The sequence below is a fragment of the Dendrobates tinctorius genome, unplaced genomic scaffold (assembly GCF_039654945.1).
Source record: "Dendrobates tinctorius isolate UK_male_01 unplaced genomic scaffold, ASM3965494v1 ptg000018l, whole genome shotgun sequence".
Classification (NCBI taxonomy): domain Eukaryota; kingdom Metazoa; phylum Chordata; class Amphibia; order Anura; family Dendrobatidae; genus Dendrobates; species Dendrobates tinctorius.
In genome coordinates this window covers 21682501-21694849 of record NW_027361686.1, presented here as the reverse complement: position 1 = coordinate 21694849, position 12349 = coordinate 21682501, and the positions used below count along the sequence as shown (strand labels likewise).

General features: G+C 35.6%; 4 non-coding genes across 4 annotated transcripts; all 4 read right to left on the bottom strand.

Moving 5' to 3' along the window:
• Positions 1 to 221: 221 nt before the first annotated feature.
• TRNAF-GAA (transfer RNA phenylalanine (anticodon GAA)) lies at positions 222 to 294 on the bottom strand. The gene has a single exon. It is a non-coding gene; the product is annotated as a tRNA-Phe (tRNA).
• Positions 295 to 4860: 4566 nt separating this feature from the next.
• Positions 4861 to 4933, bottom strand: TRNAF-GAA (transfer RNA phenylalanine (anticodon GAA)). Its single transcript has one exon. It is a non-coding gene; the product is annotated as a tRNA-Phe (tRNA).
• A 3230-nt stretch (positions 4934 to 8163) lies between these two features.
• Positions 8164 to 8236, bottom strand: TRNAL-CAA (transfer RNA leucine (anticodon CAA)). The gene has a single exon. It is a non-coding gene; the product is annotated as a tRNA-Leu (tRNA).
• Positions 8237 to 10488: 2252 nt separating this feature from the next.
• Positions 10489 to 10561, bottom strand: TRNAF-GAA (transfer RNA phenylalanine (anticodon GAA)). Its single transcript has one exon. It is a non-coding gene; the product is annotated as a tRNA-Phe (tRNA).
• Between the last annotated feature and the right edge of the window lie 1788 nt (positions 10562 to 12349).

The window sequence follows — 12349 nt, the reverse complement described above, 5'->3', positions numbered from 1 at the left end:
GTGCTGCCCATATATGCTATCAGATTCCCTTTAATTCCTCTTACATTTAAGAGAAACTGAAATAAACAAAATAGAGTAAAAATACCAAAAAATGCTAACTTGCTCAAAAAGAAAAAGTTCCACTTTCTCAAGTTTTTACCACTTTATTTTCCGCAGATAGTTGGACTGATTGTCCATGTGCTATGCGTATTTTCCCCCTAAAATGTAAAAGGGAAAGATGTTGCCGAAACCCGGGATCGAACCAGGAACCTTTAGATCTTCAGTCTAACGCTCTCCCAACTGAGCTACTTCGGCCATGGTTGTATTATTTCAGTAGTGTTTCACACTCTACAAATGTCAATCAAAACCCTTGGAAGTATATATTTTTATGTTTCCTTTTTCTGTCTTTTTCAGCACAATTTCTATTTTTATCCACTGCCATTTTGCTGTACATATTTAATAGCTTTCATTAACTCTCTGTGAATGAGAAGAAAAAAACAGCAATTTTAAAATTGATTTTTTTTACATTTTCAATTTAACTCCATTTACCAGTTTAATAGAGACCCTGTTTGTGGGACAGTTGATAGTTGCACATGAAACACAATTTGCAGGCATAATGTTACATCAAGTTTTAGTTGTTATTAGATGCAAACTATTGGAGTAATATAGAGGCAAAAACTTAAAGAAAATATTTTAATGATTGTTAATGATGACAGTGAGAACATTTGTCCCAAAATGTGCTGAAACTTAGATGTCAATAGCACATGCGCATTTCAAACTTTTTAAACTATGATTAACTACTTTTTAAGCTTTTGTTTATTAAGGATCATTATGGTCTAGTAATGAATGAAGTAAAACAATATGAAATTAGACCTGCCAGCAGTTTAGTTTATATAAACTACCAGGACATCACCATAGGAGTCGGACTGTCTGACTTAACAGGGAAAGAGAACACAGAGGTAAAGTGGTCCCTCCCCTTTGACCATCTGCAGTATTTTTCCAGTGCCTAAACAGCTAACATATGCACAAAAATCTATTTGATGTTCCTAGAGTTCTTTTTTGAAAGGACAATTTCTGATTCACCCCAAAAACTACCAGGAAGTGCCAAATTTGGGAACAGGTTTTTAAGGTCTATTACTAAGTTTGGTTTGACCCCCATCAAATCAATCACTGAAGAGAAGCGGTATTGTTTCTTGAAATATAAAGGTGATGTCAGAGTTGAGATTGAAACCCACACAGCGCCATAGATGGCTCAGCCATCCTGACTTCTGGTTGCTTTTGTTACTTAACTCTTTTCAAGTTAATCAGCAGAATTATGACCAATACTTGTGATTGACAGTGATTTTATAACAAATTTTACATTTTTTCTTTTAATACAGATTTCAAAACTATTAGTGATCGAGCCTAGTTTGAGCTAAATGGCCAAGCCCAATTTTTTCTAAAATATGACATGTATCACTTTATGTCGTATTAACTCTTCTGGAATGCTTCAACATATCCCCACAATTCGGAAAGTGTTTTTTGTGACACATTGTACTTAATATTAACGATTTAAGTCACTATAGTTTTAGTTTTTCCTGTGAAAGTAACTAAAGTTTGCTTTAAAATTTGAAATATTAGCAATTTTTATTCTTTGATTGTTTATATCCTTAAGCCAACATTTCGCATCACACAAAATTTAATAAATAACATTTTCCAAATGTGTACTTTTTGTCAGCATTAATTTTTAAATCTCCATTTACTTTGTTAGGGTGATAGAAATGTTAGATTCTCACAAACGCAGTAACGCCCATAATTCTTCAGAAACTACTGTTTGGCCACACAGCAGGGCTTTGAAAATAAGACTGCTATTTGGGTTTTGGAATGCAAATTTTGCAAGCATAGTTTGGGGGTGAAATTTGCAGAGTACCAAAGGTACCAAAACAGCAGAAAACTCCCCCAACATGACCCCATTTTAGAAATTACTTCTCTCAATGAATTCATCAACACCTGCAACTACTATTTTCGCCCTGCAGGTGTTTTCACTCTGAAACATCCAGAATTGCAGTTTAGTGAACAGCTTGTGCTTACGGAGACAAGCACCCCATACATTTTTAAGTGGGCTCTCCTCATTGGAGCAATGCCAAACATGTAGATGCTTTGTCTTACCCTTAAAGTAGAAACCTCCAATATTTCAAATAAAAGATGTTGGGCCTGAGAGTGGACTTGTGTTTTTTGCCTTTTCAACTGATTTCCCAAAAAAGCTTTGACCCCAGCATATTTTTGAGGATGTTTGTCTCAGTAATGTGACATCATTTTATAGTCAAACATACACTGCTGAAATCATTCAGCTAGTGTCTGATGCGTGCTGCCCATATATGCTATCAGATTCCCTTTAATTCCTCTTACATTTAAGAGAAACTGAAATAAACAAAATAGAGTAAAAATACCAAAAAATGTTAACTTGCTCAAAAAAAAAGTTCCACTTTCTCAAGTTTTTACCACTTTATTTTCCGCAGATAGTTGGACTGATTGTCCATGTGCTTTGCGTATTTTCCCCCTAAAATGTAAAGATGTTGCCGAAACCCGGGATCGAGCCAGGGACCTTTAAATCTTCAGTCTAACGCTCTCCCAACTGAGCTACTTCGGCCATGCACATATTATTTCAGTAGTGTTTCACACTCTACAAATGTCAATCAAAACCCTTGGAAGTATACATTTTTATGTTTCCTTTTTCTGTCTTTTTGCAGCACAATTTCTATTTTTATCCACTGCCATTTTGCTGTACATATTTAATAACTTTCATTAACGCTCTGTGAATGAGAAGAAAAAAACAGCAATTTTAAAATTGATTTTTTTTACATTTTCAATTTGACTCCATTTACCAGTTTAATAGAGACCCTGTTTGTGGGACAGTTGATAGTGGCACATGAAACACAATTTGCAGGCATAATGTTACATCAAGTTTTAGTTGTTATTAGATGCAAACTATTGGAGTAATATAGAGGCAAAAACTTAAAGAAAATATTTTAATGATTGTTAATGATGACAGTGAGAACATTTGTCCCAAAATGTGCTGAAACTTAGATGTCAGTAGCACATGCGCATTTCAAACTTTTTAAACTATGATTAACTACTTTTTAAGCTTTTGTTTATTAAGGATCATTATGGTCTAGTAATGAATGAAGTAAAACAATATGAAATTAGACCTGCCAGCAGTTTAGTTTATAGAAATCTACCAGGACATCACCATAGGAGTCGGACTGTCTGACTTAATAGGGAAAGAGAACACAGAGGTAAAGTGGTCCCTCCCCTTTGACCATCTGCAGTATTTTTCCAGTGCCTAAACAGCTAACATATGCACAAAAATCTATTTGATGTTCCTAGAGTTCTTTTTTGAAAGGACAATTTCTGATTCACCCCAAAAACTACCAGGAAGTGCCAAATTTGGGAACAGGTTTTTAAGGTCTATTACTAAGTTTGGTTTGACCCCCATCAAATCAATCACTGAAGAGAAGCGGTATTGTTTCTTGAAATATAAAGGTGATGTCAGAGTTGAGATTGAAACCCACACAGCGCCATAGATGGCTCAGCCATCCTGACTTCTGGTTGCTTTTGTTACTTAACTCTTTTCAAGTTAATCAGCAGAATTATGACCAATACTTGTGATTGACAGTGATTTTATAACAAATTTTACATTTTTTCTTTTAATACAGATTTCAAAACTATTAGTGATCGAGCCTAGTTTGAGCTAAATGGCCAAGCCCAATTTTTTCTAAAATATGACATGTATCACTTTATGTCGTATTAACTCTTCTGGAATGCTTCAACATATCCCCACAATTCGGAAAGTGTTTTTTGTGACACATTGTACTTAATATTAACAATTTAAGTCACTATAGTTTTAGTTTTTCCTGTGAAAGTAACTAAAGTTTGCTTTAAAATTTGAAATATTAACAATTTTTATTCTTTGATTGTTTATATCCTTAAGCCAACTTTTCGCATCACACAAAATTTAATAAATAACATTTTCCAAATGTGTACTTTTTGTCAGCATTAATTTTTAAATCTCCATTTACTTTGTTAGGGTGATAGAAATGTTAGATTCTCACAAACGCAGTAACGCCCATAATTCTTCAGAAACTACTGTTTGGCCACACAGCAGGGCTTTGAAAATAAGACTGCTATTTGGGTTTTGGAATGCAAATTTTGCAAGCATAGTTTGCGGGTGAAATTTGCAGAGTACCAAAGGTACCAAAACAGCAGAAAACTCCCCCAACATGACCCCATTTTATAAATTACTTCTCTCAATGAATTCATCAACACCTGCAACTACTATTTTCGCCCTGCAGGTGTTTTCACTCTGAAACATCCAGAATTGCAGTTTAGTGAACAGCTTGTGCTTACGGAGACAAGCACCCCATACATTTTTAAGTGGGCTCTCCTCATTGGAGCAATGCCAAACATGTAGATGCTTTGTCTTACCCTTAAAGTAGAAACCTCCAATATTTCAAATAAAAGATGTTGGGCCTGAGAGTGGACTTGTGTTTTTTGCCTTTTCAACTGATTTCCCAAAAAAGCTTTGACCCCAGCATATTTTTGAGGATGTTTGTCTCAGTAATGCGACATCATTTTATAGTCAAACATACACTGCTGAAATCATTCAGCTAGTGTCTGATGCGTGCTGCCCATATATGCTATCAGATTCCCTTTAATTCCTCTTACATTTAAGAGAAACTGAAATAAACAAAATAGAGTAAAAATACCAAAAAATGCTAACTTGCTCAAAAAGAAAAAGTTCCACTTTCTCAAGTTTTTACCACTTTATTTTCCGCAGATAGTTGGACTGATTGTCCATGTGCTTTGCGTATTTTCCCCCTAAAATGTAAAAGGGAAGGATGTTGCCGAAACCCGGGATCGAACCAGGGACCTTTAGATATTCAGTCTAACGCTCTCCCAACTGAGCTACTTCGGCCATGCACATATTATTTCACTAGTGTTTCACACTCTACAAATGTCAATCAATACCCTTGGAAGTATATAATTTTACGTTTACTTTTTCTGTCTTTTTGCAGCACAATTTCTATTTTTATCCACTGCCATTTTTCTGTACATATTTAATAACTTTCATTAACTCTGTGAATGAGAAGAAAAAAACAGCAATTTTAAAATTGATTTTTTTTACATTTTCAATTTAACTCCATTTACCAGTTTAATAGAGACCATGTTTGTGGGACAGTTGATAGTTGCACATGAAACACAATTTGCAGGCATAATGTTACATCAAGTTTTAGTTGTTATTAGATGCAAACTATTGGAGTAATATAGAGGCAAAAACTTAAAGAAAATATTTTAATGATTGTTAATGATGACAGTGAGAACATTTGTCCCAAAATGTGCTGAAACTTAAATGTCAGTAGCACATGCGCATTTCAAACTTTTTAAACTATGATTAACTACTTTTTAAGCTTTTGTTTATTAAGGATCATTATGGTCTAGTAATGAATGAAGTAAAACAATATGAAATTAGACTTGCCAGCAGTTTAGTTTATAGAAAAAAGCTTTGACCCCAGCATATTTTTGAGGATGTTTGTCTCAGTAATGCGACATCATTTTATAGTCAAACATACACTGCTGAAATCATTCAGCTAGTGTCTGATGCGTGCTGCCCATATATGCTATCAGATTCCCTTTAATTCCTCTTACATTTAAGAGAAACTGAAATAAACAAAATAGAGTAAAAATACCAAAAAATGCTAACTTGCTCAAAAAGAAAAAGTTCCACTTTCTCAAGTTTTTACCACTTTATTTTCCGCAGATAGTTGGACTGATTGTCCATGTGCTATGCGTATTTTCCCCCTAAAATGTAAAAGGGAAGGATGTTGCCGAAACCCGGGATCGAACAAGGGACCTTTAGATCTTCAGTCTAACGCTCTCCCAACTGAGCTACTTCGGCCATGGTCGTATTATTTCAGTAGTGTTTCACACTCTACAAATGACAATCAAAACCCTTGGAAGTATATATTTTTATGTTTCCTTTTTCTGTCTTTTTCAGCACAATTTCTATTTTTATCCACTGCCATTTTGCTGTACATATTTAATAACTTTCATTAACTCTCTGTGAATGAGAAGAAAAAAACAGCAATTTTAAAATTGATTTTTTTTACATTTTCAATTTAACTCCATTTACCAGTTTAATAGAGACCCTGTTTGTGGGACAGTTGATAGTTGCACATGAAACACAATTTGCAGGCATAATGTTACATCAAGTTTTAGTTGTTATTAGATGCAAACTATTGGAGTAATATAGAGGCAAAAACTTAAAGAAAATATTTTAATGATTGTTAATGATGACAGTGAGAACATTTGTCCCAAAATGTGCTGAAACTTAGATGTCAGTAGCACATACGCATTTCAAACTTTTTAAACTATGATTAACTACTTTTTAAGCTTTTGTTTATTAAGGATCATTATGGTCTAGTAATGAATGAAGTAAAACAATATGAAATTAGACCTGCCAGCAGTTTAGTTTATAGAAATCTACCAGGACATCACCATAGGAGTCGGACTGTCTGACTTAATAGGGAAAGAGAACACAGAGGTAAAGTGGTCCCTCCCCTTTGACCATCTGCAGTATTTTTCCAGTGCCTAAACAGCTAACATATGCACAAAAATCTATTTGATGTTCCTAGAGTTCTTTTTTGAAAGGACAATTTCTGATTCACCCCAAAAACTACCAGGAAGTGCCAAATTTGGGAACAGGTTTTTAAGGTCTATTACTAAGTTTGGTTTGACCCCCATCAAATCAATCACTGAAGAGAAGCGGTATTGTTTCTTGAAATATAAAGGTGATGTCAGAGTTGAGATTGAAACCCACACAGCGCCATAGATGGCTCAGCCATCCTGACTTCTGGTTGCTTTTGTTACTTAACTCTTTTCAAGTTAATCAGCAGAATTATGACCAATACCTGTGATTGACAGTGATTTTATAACAAATTTTACATTTTTTCTTTTAATACAGATTTCAAAACTATTAGTGATCGAGCCTAGTTTGAGCTAAATGGCCAAGCCCAATTTTTTCTAACATATGACATGTATCACTTTATGTCGTATTAACTCTTCTGGAATGCTTCAACATATCCCCACAATTCGGAAAGTGTTTTTTGTGACACATTGTACTTAATATTAACGATTTAAGTCACTATAGTTTTAGTTTTTCCTGTGAAAGTAACTAAAGTTTGCTTTAAAATTTGAAATATTAGCAATTTTTATTCTTTGATTGTTTATATCCTTAAGCCAACATTTCGCATCACACAAAATTTAATAAATAACATTTTCCAAATGTGTACTTTTTGTCAGCATTAATTTTTAAATCTCCATTTACTTTGTTAGGGTGATAGAAATGTTAGATTCTCACAAACGCAGTAACGCCCATAATTCTTCAGAAACTACTGTTTGGCCACACAGCAGGGCTTTGAAAATAAGACTGCTATTTGGGTTTTGGAATGCAAATTTTGCAAGCATAGTTTGCGGGTGAAATTTGCAGAGTACCAAAGGTACCAAAACAGCAGAAAACTCCCCCAACATGACCCCATTTTAGAAATTACTTCTCTCAATGAATTCATCAACACCTGCAACTACTATTTTCGCCCTGCAGGTGTTTTCACTCTGAAACATCCAGAATTGCAGTTTAGTGAACAGCTTGTGCTTACGGAGACAAGCACCCCATACATTTTTAAGTGGGCTCTCCTCATTGGAGCAATGCCAAACATGTAGATGCTTTGTCTTACCCTTAAAGTAGAAACCTCCAATATTTCAAATAAAAGATGTTGGGCCTGAGAGTGGACTTGTGTTTTTTGCCTTTTCAACTGATTTCCCAAAAAAGCTTTGACCCCAGCATATTTTTGAGGATGTTTGTCTCAGTAATGTGACATCATTTTATAGTCAAACATACACTGCTGAAATCATTCAGCTAGTGTCTGATGCGTGCTGCCCATTTATGCTATCAGATTCCCTTTAATTCCTCTTACATTTAAGAGAAACTGAAATAAACAAAATAGAGTAAAAATACCAAAAAATGTTAACTTGCTCAAAAAAAAAGTTCCACTTTCTCAAGTTTTTACCACTTTGTTTTCCGCAGATAGTTGGACTGATTGTCCATGTGCTTTGCGTATTTTCCCCCTAAAATGTAAAAGCGAAGGATGTTGCCGAAACCCGGGATCAAACCAGGGACCTTTAAATCTTGAATCTAACGCTCTCCCAACTGAGCTACTTCGGCCATGCACATATTATTTCAGTAGTGTTTCACACTCTACAAATGTCAATCAAAACCCTTGGAAGTATATATTTTTATCTTTCCTTTTTCTGTCTTTTTGCAGCACAATTTCTATTTTTATCCACTGCCATTTTGCTGTACATATTTAATAACTTTCATTAACTCTCTGTGAATGAGAAGAAAAAAACAGCAATTTTAAAATTGATTTTTTTTACATTTTCAATTTAACTCCATTTACCAGTTTAATAGAGACCCTGTTTGTGGGACAGTTGATAGTTGAACATGAAACACAATTTGCAGGCATAATGTTACATCAAGTTTTAGTTGTTATTAGATGCAAACTATTGGAGTAATATAGAGGCAAAAACTTAAAGAAAATATTTTAATGATTGTTAATGATGACAGTGAGAACATTTGTCCCAAAATGTGCTGAAACTTAGATGTCAATAGCACATGCGCATTTCAAACTTTTTAACCTATGATTAACTACTTTTTAAGCTTTTGTTTATTAAGGATCATTATGGTCTAGTAATGAATGAAGTAAAACAATATGAAATTAGACCTGCCAGCAGTTTAGTTTACAGAAATCTACCAGGACATCACCATAGGAGTCGGACTGTCTGACTTAATAGGGAAAGAGAACACAGAGGTAAAGTGGTCCCTCCCCTTTGACCATCTGCAGTATTTTTCCAGTGCCTAAACAGCTAACATATGCACAAAAATCTATTTGATGTTCCTAGAGTTCTTTTTTGAAAGGACAATTTCTGATTCACCCCAAAAACTACCAGGAAGTGCCAAATTTGGGAACAGGTTTTTAAGGTCTATTACTAAGTTTGGTTTGACCCCCATCAAATCAATCACTGAAGAGAAGCGGTATTGTTTCTTGAAATATAAAGGTGATGTCAGAGGTGAGATTGAAACCCACACAGCGCCATAGATGGCTCAGCCATCCTGACTTCTGGTTGCTTTTGTTACTTAACTCTTTTCAAGTTAATCAGCAGAATTATGACCAATACTTGTGATTGACAGTGATTTTATAACAAATTTTACATTTTTTCTTTTATTACAGATTTCAAAACTATTAGTGATCGAGCCTAGTTTGAGCTTAATGGCCAAGCCCAATTTTTTCTAAAATATGACATGTATCACTTTATGTCGTATTAACTCTTCTGGAATGCTTCAACATATCCCCACAATTCGGAAAGTGTTTTTTGTGACACATTGTACTTAATATTAACAATTTAAGTCACTATAGTTTTAGTTTTTCCTGTGAAAGTAACTAAAGTTTGCTTTAAAATTTGAAATATTAGCAATTTTTATTCTTTGATTGTTTATATCCTTAAGCCAACATTTCGCATCACACAAAATTTAATAAATAACATTTTCCAAATGTGTACTTTTTGTCAGCATTAATTTTTAAATCTCCATTTACTTTGTTAGGGTGATAGAAATGTTAGATTCTCACAAACGCAGTAACGCCCATAATTCTTCAGAAACTACTGTTTGGCCACACAGCAGGGCTTTGAAAATAAGACTGCTATTTGGGTTTTGGAATGCAAATTTTGCAAGCATAGTTTGCGGGTGAAATTTGCAGAGTACCAAAGGTACCAAAACAGCAGAAAACTCCCCCAACATGACCCCATTTTATAAATTACTTCTCTCAATGAATTCATCAACACCTGCAACTACTATTTTCGCCCTGCAGGTGTTTTCACTCTGAAACATCCAGAATTGCAGTTTAGTGAACAGCTTGTGCTTACGGAGACAAGCACCCCATACATTTTTAAGTGGGCTCTCCTCATTGGAGCAATGCCAAACATGTAGATGCTTTGTCTTACCCTTAAAGTAGAAACCTCCAATATTTCAAATAAAAGATGGTGGGCCTGAGAGTGGACTTGTGTTTTTTGCCTTTTCAACTGATTTCCCAAAAAAGCTTTGACCCCAGCATATTTTTGAGGATGTTTGTCTCAGTAATGCGACATCATTTTATAGTCAAACATACACTGCTGAAATCATTCAGCTAGTGTCTGATGCGTGCTGCCCATATATGCTATCAGATTCCCTTTAATTCCTCTTACATTTAAGAGAAACTGAAATAAACAAAATAGAGTAAAAATACCAAAAAATGCTAACTTGCTCAAAAAGAAAAAGTTCCACTTTCTCAAGTTTTTACCACTTTATTTTCCGCAGATAGTTGGACTGATTGTCCATGTGCTTTGCGTATTTTCCCCCTAAAATGTAAAAGGTAAGGATGTTGCCGAAACCCGGGTTCGAACCAGGGACCTTTAGATCTTCAGTCTAACGCTCTCCCAACTGAGCTACTTCGGCCATGCACATATTATTTCAGTAGTGTTTCACACTCTACAAATGTCAATCAAAACCCTTGGAAGTATATATTTTTATGTTTCCTTTTTCTGTCTTTTTGCAGCACAATTTCTATTTTTATCCACTGCCATTTTGCTGTACATGTTTAATAACTTTCATTAACTCTCTGTGAATGAGAAGAAAAAAACAGCAATTTTAAAATTGATTTTTTTTACATTTTCAATTTGACTCCATTTACCAGTTTAATAGAGACCCTGTTTGTGGGACAGTTGATAGCTGCACATGAAACACAATTTGAAGGCATAATGTTACATCAAGTTTTAGTTGTTATTAGATGCAAACTATTGGAGTAATATAGAGGCAAAAACTTAAAGAAAATATTTTAATGATTGTTAATGATGACAGTGAGAACATTTGTCCCAAAATGTGCTGAAACTTAGATGTCAGTAGCACATGCGCATTTCAAACTTTTTAAACTATGATTAACTACTTTTTAAGCTTTTGTTTATTAAGGATCATTATGGTCTAGTAATGAATGAAGTAAAACAATATGAAATTAGACCTGCCAGCAGTTTAGTTTACAGAAATCTACCAGGACATCACCATAGGAGTCGGACTGTCTGACTTAATAGGGAAAGAGAACACAGAGGTAAAGTGGTCCCTCCCCTTTGACCATCTGCAGTATTTTTCCAGTGCCTAAACAGCTAAGGCTAGTTTCACACTTGCTTTTTTTTGCAGCGCGTTTTTCCCGCAAAAAAACGCATTGAAAAAACACATACAAAAGCATACAACTGCTGTGTTTTTTTCAAGCATTTTTATGAGCATGCATGAAAAAAACGCAGCGTTTTTAAGCGTTTGTATGCGTTTTTAGTGCGTTTTTATCGCGTTTGCGTTTTTTTCCAACATTGGATGTCCCCTCACACTAACCCAAACCATGACTATACTAACCCTAACCCTGACCCTAACCCTAACCCTAACCCTGACCCTAACCCTTAACCAAATCATACTTAACCCTAACCCAAACCCTAAACCCTAACTAACCCTAACCCTAACCCTAACCCTGACCCTAACCCTAACCCTAACCCTAACCCTGACCCTAACCCTAACCCTAACCCTGACCCTGACCCTAACCCTAACCCTAACCCTAAACCTGACCCTAACCCTTAACCAAACCATACTTAACCCTAACCCTGACCCTAACCCTAACCCTAACCCTGACCCTAACCCTAACCCTAACCCTAACCCTAACCCTGACCCTAACCCTTAACCAAACCATACTTAACCCTAATCCTTACCCTAACCCTGACCCTAACCCTTAACAAAACCATACTTAACCCTAACCCTGACCCTAACCCTAACCCTAACCCTAACCCTGACCCTAACCCTAACCCTAACCCTAACCCTGACCCTAACCCTTAACCAAACCATACTTAACCCTAATCCTGACCCTAACCCTGACCCTAACCCTTAACAAAACCATACTTAACCCTAACCCTGACCCTAACCCTAACCCTAACCCTAACCCTAACCCTGACCCTAACCCTAACCCTAACCCTAACCCTGACCCTAACCCTTAACCAAACCATACTTAACCCTAATCCTGACCCTAACCCTGACCCTAACCCTTAACCAAACCATACTTAACCCTAACCCTGACCCAAACCCCAACCCTAACCCTGACCCTGACCCTAACCCTAACCCTAAACCCCCTTAACTAACCCTAACTCTAACCCAAACCCCTAAATTCCATGGTTAAAAAAAAAAACGCATATGCAAAAAAACGCATACATG